The 8,635-nt window shown below is 45.8% G+C and overlaps 1 protein-coding gene across 4 annotated transcripts in view; it reads right to left on the reverse strand.

Moving 5' to 3' along the window:
* Positions 1 to 8,635, reverse strand: part of DCUN1D3 (defective in cullin neddylation 1 domain containing 3) — a 28,870-nt gene that overhangs the window by 12,345 nt on the left and 7,890 nt on the right. For 3 of the 4 annotated variants that reach the window (XM_019507703.1, XM_019507706.1, XM_019507705.1), the window contains exon 2: positions 539 to 616. The gene's annotated coding sequence lies outside the window, so the exon portion shown is untranslated. Of the gene's footprint in view, positions 1 to 538; positions 617 to 1,686; positions 1,807 to 8,635 lie in introns of those variants that run through there. The other variant, XM_019507707.1, reaches the window with a different exon arrangement.

Genomic DNA, 8,635 nt, shown 5'->3' on the forward strand with positions numbered 1-8,635 from the left:
GGGGGGGGGGGAACAACAAAAAAACAGATGTTCCTTCATTGCAAACAGGATGAGAAGTTTAGGGAAACCCTTTACAAGTGAGGCAGAGTCAAGGCAAGCACATCTGTGCTTCTCTCAACCCATGGAGTACAACAACGTAACTGAAGCATGGCAGGCTCAACAGCAGGACATCCTCACATCTCCCAGCAAACTCATGGGATAATTCCAATGAAAATGAGCATAAGCTCCTACAGGATTTTACACAGCAGCCACCATCTAACTCATGGTGGACAAGGACTAGAGGAAGGAGCAGAAGCTATGCGGAGTAGCACAAATGGTCTAGCTCAATTCAGATACTCAAGGATATGCATGAATTTTCTTTAGCACACATGACAGGGGGAAATTCTGTGCATGCTCACACACTTCTCTTCCTCCTATCTGAAGCTCCCACCTGGGAAGCCATCTAGTTAGCTTGCTCTAAGGACAGAGGGATGGTAAGTTACAGTTGATTTCTTTTCTCCAATGATTGTGGAAGCATCACCAACAATTTATTACTTACATAGTATTCTCAAATACATAACGGGTCATTTCACTATTGCTTAGTCTCCTTCTGACTTCCAGGACTTCATGTGGAAAGCTGTAAGATAAAGACCAGCATTCAGAAATCTTTACATTTTAAAAAGGCAGATGACAATAACTAAGATACACGTCCCGTAACCACCATCAGCAAGTCCATGAGGAACTCTCATTTCATTACAAAAAAAAAGTGTGTGGTGTTACGGAGTCACATTTTGACAAACCTGATTTAGCATTTCAGTTAAGCAACTGTTTCAGACACAATCAGCAAACTACTACATTAATGCTACTGTAGCGGTTAATGATATGGTATACACATATAGGAACATCATGTAGTTAATTTATGTTGATAAAGCAACAATATTTATCTCAATAGACATTTCAGCTCAACACCCGTCACAGTAGGTGTGCTTCCCTGACCTTTAGGAAGGGACTGTTAGTGCTCAGTTTCTCACGCTCAAGATAAAATTAATGTGCATTCATAGTATATGTGAAAATCAGTAATCAATGTGATTAAGTGGTCTTCCAATCCATGGAAAAACCAAATAAATTACAGTCAGAATGCAGCTCTGCTCTAGAAGTGACCCCGCCCCACCCTCAGAAGAGCAATTGGGGGTTAATGTTCATTATGACTCATGGGCTTTAGATGAGGAACCTTTTTATTAGGGATATTTAGTAGGTTTCATCTCCATGTTACAAATTCAAAGAAAAACTATCCAGGCTGGGCTTCTCTGGCTTCATGCAGTAAGGGTCCTGATGGTAGAATTCTGTTGGTTCTGCTGATGCATAATCTAAATCTTCTTGTCAGAAGAGCACTGGCTCCTCATAAGAATAATAAAAAGTCTTATATCAGGTAGTAAAGCAATGTATATGTGGTTCTCAGTGCATTCACGGGACAGGTGAGTTGATCGAGAGGCGCTGTTTTGCATAGTCACTCTATTTTAGGACTACTTGTTCAGCACAGATTTGGAGACTTGCTCATATGCACAACCGCACATAAAAAAGGGAAAGAGACTGACTTCTGCTGCTCATGTCAAATATTCTTATAGCCTATATCAGGTCTGTCCACCTGGCAGCCCACTGGCAACAGGGGGCCCACGAGGAGTTGAACTGCAGCCCTTGGGTTCTCACCTGGCTACTGTTCTCCTACAGCTCTGGCTGCAACAGCTGCTGGAGTCTCTCCCCCTTGTTCCTCTGGCTTCCGCTGCTGTACAGCAAGTGGTGCGGAGGGCAAGTCAGGAAAGGGGAAATCACACCAACATATGGGGGGGGGGGGGGGGAAATGTCTGTGTAGGCATGCTTTGTCCAGGAGTGGGGAAATTACACTCACATGACCACATGTTGCAGCACAGGGAGGTGCAAGTAGACCCATGTGGGGCAGCTCATCTATGGGCTCCCTGCAGTTTAGTCATTGGACAGCCCTGGTCTGTTCCCCTGTCCTACTTTTGACCCCTGTCCATGTCCTGCCAAGTGCATCCAACGAAGTGTGTGTTCAGCTCAAAAAAGCTTCAAGCCAAGTGTGAGCAAAAGGAACTGGATTGCTGGGAATTCAGGTGGGGTTCCCCCACCACTGCCCCATTCTCTCTAATAGAAGTAAATGAAATAAATATTCTCACTGTAATGCTGTCTTAAGAGAAGCAGCAATATTTTAAAAGACCACAGGTTTTATATATTTCACAAGTGGGAAGAGCTACACTTTAAGCAATTTGGTGAAACCAAAACATGATTACATTTTGCAGTATGGAGCCATACAGCTCAATACCTATCTGAAAGGCTATCGGGGTAAGCTAACAAATTTGCATCTCCAGTTGACTGCAGAACAAATTGCAAGCAAACATTTGCTTAAGTTCAGGAAAATGCCAAAGACCAAACATAGTTCAAGCCTAGCTAGTGATAGGTAAAGATTTTCCAGGGTAGTGTGAAGTAGTTTCCACCTTGGCTGACACGTAGATATGATAGATCGGGGTGGGCAAAATATGGCCCACGGGCCACATTCATCCCGCCAGGCCATTCTATCCGGCCCACGGGGCCCCTAAAAATTTAGAAAATTAATATTTATCTGCCCCTGGCTGCCTGTCAAAGATGACAGGAGCCTGGGGTAGTAGACACATGGGAAGCCATTGCAGGACCCTGTAACAGCAAGGCCCACCTGCCCCCCCAGCCCGACCAGAAGCCCCTGCCTTACAGAGGCTTCTGGCCTGGGACCACAGGGCCATATGTGCCTCCCTGCGCCGGAGCAGGAAATTTAGGTAAGAAGCAGGGCGCGGAGGCAGGGAAAGACCACAGGCAAATCACCCCAGTCCTTGGGGCCAGGCCAACTCCTGCCGAGTCTAGTGATCCAGCCATGCAGTCAGAAGCCACGTGGTACAGAGCAGCTGGTGGGTAGGCAGCAAAGTGGAAAAAGTGGTGGTGGAAGGGAGTGGAAGCAAGGGGGCATGTGGGAGCATGGGGTCCATGTCAGTGTCCTGGGGCCAGCGATGGCAGGACCCAGAGCAGGGCGGCAGGAGCATGGGGCATGGGCTGGCAGGAATCTATGGAGCCAGGCGGGGCTGCACCAGCAGGGAAAGAAAGGAGCTGGCCTGGCTCCACAGAACCCCTGCTGGCTGGGACCCTGCACTCCTGCTGCCCTGCTCTGGGCCCTGGGACACCAGCATGGGCCCCACGCTCCTGCCTAGATGTCACAGGCTCCTGCGTGCCCACTCGCTTCCAGTCCCCCCCCACCCCAGCCCCGCAGTACAGGCAGGGCCAGCACGCACAGCCCTGACCCCACATTCACCTGTCTGGTGCCAAGCAGTGGTGGCACAGGACAAACTGCTGTTCAGAACAGGGGAAAAGCAGCCCCTCCCACTGCTGGCACTTTCTGGTACAGCCACTCCGAGTCCACGTGGGGCTGTCCCGAGTCTCCATCGCATCACTGCTACCTCTGGGCTGCCCCATGGGGCAGCGGTGGCAGTGCAGAGCAGACACAGGACAGCCCTGCACAGGCTCCAAGCAGCTGCACCAGGAAGGGCTGGCAGTGGGAGGGCCGCTTTTCCCCCATGTGGAGCAGCAGTTTGTCCTGTGCCACCGCTGCTCAGCCTGGACTCCAGCACCGGCTTTGGGCTCGCCTGTCAGGGCTGAGCAGCAGCAGCAGCTGGGCGGAAACTGCTGCTTGGTGCAAGGGAAAAGCGGCACCTCCTCCTCACCACTGCCAGGCAGTTTTTGCTTCAGCTGCCCGGGCAGCTCACAGGTGGCGGTGAAGGAGCCACACTATGCTAGGCTGCGGTGTGGCTGCTTCACTGCCACCTGTAAGCTGCCCAGCTGCTGCTCCACACTGTCATTGCTGCTGCACTGGGGAGCCAAGAGGCCGCGCTGGGAAGCCAGGAACAGAGAAGGAGTGGTAGGGCAGGCCAGCATAGGCTCTAGGCAGCTGCAGCAAAAACCGCCCAGCAACAGCAAAGAGGAGGGGCCACTTTCCCCTGTGCCAAACTGCAGTTTCTGCAGAGCTGCTGCTGCTGTTGCTCAGCCCTGACAGGTGAGCCCAGAGCCAGCATGGGGTACACAAGGTTGCAGCTGCACACACTGGTCCCTGCTGCTACCACTGCATGCCCAGAGGTGGCAGGACATGCCATGGCTGGGCAGAGCAGAGAGGGCACGGAATGCATTGAGGCTGCACGCTGTTGGCAGTAGCAGGGAGGCGCTGTAAGGCACTCAGTCTCTCCGCTGTTGTGGGGTGGGGGTGGGTGCTGCCCAGCTCAGGGGAGTGCTGCCCATGCACACCCCACATACCTTCAAACCCTTCCTACAAACCTCACAGCCACACTACACACACATCCTCACAAATCCCCCATACCCACCCACCAATAGTCCCCAACACCCCTGCACACCCCACACAATATACAAAAGAGTAAGACTACATTTTGAGCAATTATGCAATTACTTCTACATATACAGCACAAACACATACAAATCAGGTCAAAAATATGTTTTTTAAATAAAATGAAAATATATTATGGGTGTTTGATTTTTAGTATACAATTTGGTGTGTTTTTTCCATTCCAAGATGGCAAACCATCTTTCCCAAAGGAGTGCTTCCAGGGGCAAGCGCAGGGATTTCCAGTGGTATAGGTCAGAGGTTAGGGAGTGGGACTTACAGTCCCAAGATGACCAGGGGGCAGGGCACCTGTCAAAGAACAGGTCTACCCATGCGGACCTCGAGAGCTTGCCAAAACCCAGTAAACGTCCCTCCACCCAAAATAATTGACCATCCCTGTACTAGATAGTGCTAGGTGCCAGAAATGTTAACATCTGTTAACACGTTCAAATACAATATTTCCCTAGTTATTTTTGATTCAGCCATGTTACCCGTTATTCTTTGTTCAGACTGCACAATACCCGGCAACTTAAGTCTATCAAAAAGGAGCTACAAACAGTAGAGAATAATGCAATTGGTTTTGGCAATACTTCTAAAACCTGGTATTTTAATAGCTGTTTTGACCAGTTGTTTGTTAAGCTTATAATTTTAGCACAGTGACAATACTAACTTTAGGATGGAGAATAAGGACTTGGTACAAACAAGCAATCAGAGAAGCAAAACAAAGTCTTAGCTACTTGAATCTTCATTTAAAAAAGATCCTCCAAAAAACACCGTGAATTACAGTATACACATTGCTATATGCTTTCTTCCTACCTTCCACAGCAGCTTATGGAAGAAGATAACATCAACTTTCTGTAGCAAGGGTTTTAAATTAGGTCCCTAGGTCACAACTACAAAGTTAAGGTCTTGTGAGACCATCAGTCTACAGCAGAGGTGGGCAAAATATGGCCCGCAGGCCAAATCCTGCCCAACAGACCATTCTATTTGGCCTATGGGGCCCCTAAAAATTTTAGAAAATTAATTTTTATCTGCCCCTGGCTGCCTGTCAAAGCTGATAGGAAGACAGTGGCAGTAGGACCCAGGGGGAGTCTGTGGCAGGACTCAGCAACTGAGCAGCAAGGCTGGTCTGGCTCCACCCTGTCCCCAGCCCTCCACCAAAGTTCTGGAGGTAGGAACCTTGATAAATCCAAACTGAATAAAGTTTGCTCAAGCCCCTCAGAATGAAATATTAATGGTTTCTATACTATACCTACACTTCTGTGCAGCCCTTCTCATGTGGTTGCTTAAGGGCAGGGAGAACCTAGTAAGATCACACAGGTCTCAGTTCACCTTTTCAACCAACTAATGGACAAGTTCAGTTTGCCTGCTGCTGGTAATGGGCCAAATCATATAAACAAGTTGATGGGAGACTTAAAAAACCATAGCTCACTCATCACACAAGTTGGAAGTTTGGCATCAAAGTAAAAAAAAAAAAAAATAATCCCGTAAGGCAATTCACAATTTAAGATAAGTACATTTACAGTAAATAGGAGGAGAAAGGGTGGGATCAGAAAGAAAGCAGCTCCATCATAGAAATGCAGTCCTTTATAGCCAGAGGTCAGCTTACAACAGATCCAGAAACTGCTGCTCTATGACTACAGCCCTATATTTCTGAGCCAGTTAGCAGTGCCAAGAATCAGAACTGTGCTGACACTTCGCTGTAGCATGAACTGCAAACATCTGAAGCTCCCCTGAAGCAAGTCTCACAATAGCTGGGAAGTGTTCTAAGAATTTCTCGTTAAATGATCATGTCTAGACACTGTGCATTGTTAGGAAAGAGTCTAGGACTGTACCATCAAAGAAAACACTTTCCTTTAAAGGGCTCTGCACAAAAAGACACCTGTTCTGTTATATTCTTCATCTAAGAACATACCATGAAAGAAAGCCACAATATGGCAAACATTTGATGTTCAAATTGTAATAAATACAGTCTAAAAAAATAGTATAAGAAGGCTTTTCAGCCCTGCAGTCTATCATGCTGTGTTAATTATAGAACAAGGCTAGCTGAAGAAAAACAAACTGAAGAACAAAGTGAAAGATGATAGGGAAAGACATGCCTCTAAAGGGATGGAATAAAGAGACTTTAATTGGTTTTGTTCATTAAAAGACACATTGCTTGAAGTGATATTTTCAGCAAGACTGTCACGTGACATTTCTCCCTTTTCTACACCTCTCTCTTTTATACCCAGGGTGCAGTGTAAGAGTGGCTAAGTACTCCCGCTATGCTTCAAGCTGCAGGCAGACAGTAGTCATTTGGGCTGCAGAGCTGGTTGGGATGCTAATCACATCACCCCCGTGTGTAATGTTGGCTTCAGAAACCCACCCGCATTCACCCCAGTAGTATTAATAGCCATTCAGGCCCAGGCAGACGTTTTTGGTCTCTTATACCCATAACCAAAAAAAAAGGAGTGTTAATTTTCAGTATCTGTTTAACCTTATTTAAAAAAAAACAACAGATTAGACCTTTGAATATAGGCACGGTATTATGGACTATATCCTATATTTACCACAAAGCCAGTCACAAAAACCCACTGCATTTTAGTTTGCAAAGCAGACAGAGGTGATGGGAACCCAAAGTTAGTGGGGGAGCTGGCCTCCCCATTCCTCCCTATCCACAAACACTACTTTAAAAGGGACATTTTAATCAAGCTAATTAAATTCTTCCATTGCATGTTAACTCCATCCCTCTTTGGTTTTTAAAAGCAGAGATTCCTACCGATAGTACAAGTCACCTTCATCTACTTAAAAACAGATATTCATAGTTCCCTGTTGAAGCCAATAGGAACTCAGGATAGTCAGCACCTCTGAAAAGCAATCCAGAAGCCCATTGATTTTTTAATGAAAAAAATGGTAAGCTCTAATGACTAACCAAGCACATTTCTTTCCGAGTTCATTACAGGCTTTAGCATAACCGCATTGTTACTGCGAGGCTTCAGTACGGATGCTACAAATAATCAAAAGCAGCAGACCAGGCCACCAGTAACACTAAAGAGTTCAAAAAGGGTTTGCTTGTGCAATGTCCTCCCGGCTCAAGGCAATCTGGCTGCAGGCCCCAAGACCAACAGAAGCTCTGGTCAAGATTCTCAGTACTGGCAAATCACATCCTAGGGTTTAAACATTGGTCATCAGCAACTTCCATCTTGTTGCACATAACACAGTTGTTCAGGAGGACAGATTTAACTTAGTATGTGGAAAACCCTCCCCAAGGCTGCTGTCAAATGTTTAGACACAAGGAAGTTCCGTCAGCCTCAACAATAAGGGGAAGTTGTAATAAATGTATTTCATTCAGACTTCAGTGTAAAAAAAACAAAAGAGCTTCTGGATCTTAACAACACGATACTTCTCTTAAGGCTCAGAGTTGAGATCTGACAAAAGAAAAATTAAATCTAAATGTAGTTAATGCCAAGTGTCTCCCATTTTTATACACTACTTTTACTCCAATGTGTAGGAAAAGAGAGCACTGGAAACCTTAGAGCCATGAGTGAGGAAGAAAACCAAACTCCCCCCCAAAAAGCAGATTCCTTGTATCAATTCTGACAAGTGGCACTAGGAAGACTGTACTGGGAGTGCTGGGAAGCCTCAAGCTGCACGCAGTAACTTCACCAATCTTCTGAACAAATCTGGAGTCAGGTTATATATTCAGATGTCCCCAGAAAAAAGTTACAAACACAAGCTTGCTGTGCACCTTTCATAACTCCGATAGAAGCCACCAAGCCACCAAAAGAATTCTTTCTAAGCAGTTACACAGTCAAGTCCTAATGAAATTCCTACATAAAAAGTACTGGGAGAGTTCTTACATTACACATGGGATCGTTTTAAACAAGTTAATAAGATTTAATTTCAAATCTGCCTTATATGCTTTTAAAACTCTTTAAGGCTATCTGAATTTCTGCAGTCGTAGCAGGCAAAAAGCAGAAAATAAGTAAAGAAGGAACTAATTGAAAACCTGTGAAGATCTGATTTCTGAGGTCTATTACAGTAACATCATTAACACCTTAAACAACATAAGGAAGGCAACACTGTTTAGATGTCACCTATCTCAGAAGCAGCTGCACAATACAGGCAGCAACCTGGAGTGCCCAAACTGCAGTCATAACCAAAACCTTTTAGGTCTCTAAAGTTTGCTTGTACCTTAAGCCAACATATGCATTCTGTTAAACATTTTGAGGCAATTAAAAAAAAAAA

This window comes from Gavialis gangeticus, unplaced genomic scaffold, assembly GCF_001723915.1.
Source record: "Gavialis gangeticus isolate Ggan-Ray unplaced genomic scaffold, GavGan_comp1, whole genome shotgun sequence".
Taxonomy (NCBI): domain Eukaryota; kingdom Metazoa; phylum Chordata; order Crocodylia; family Gavialidae; genus Gavialis; species Gavialis gangeticus.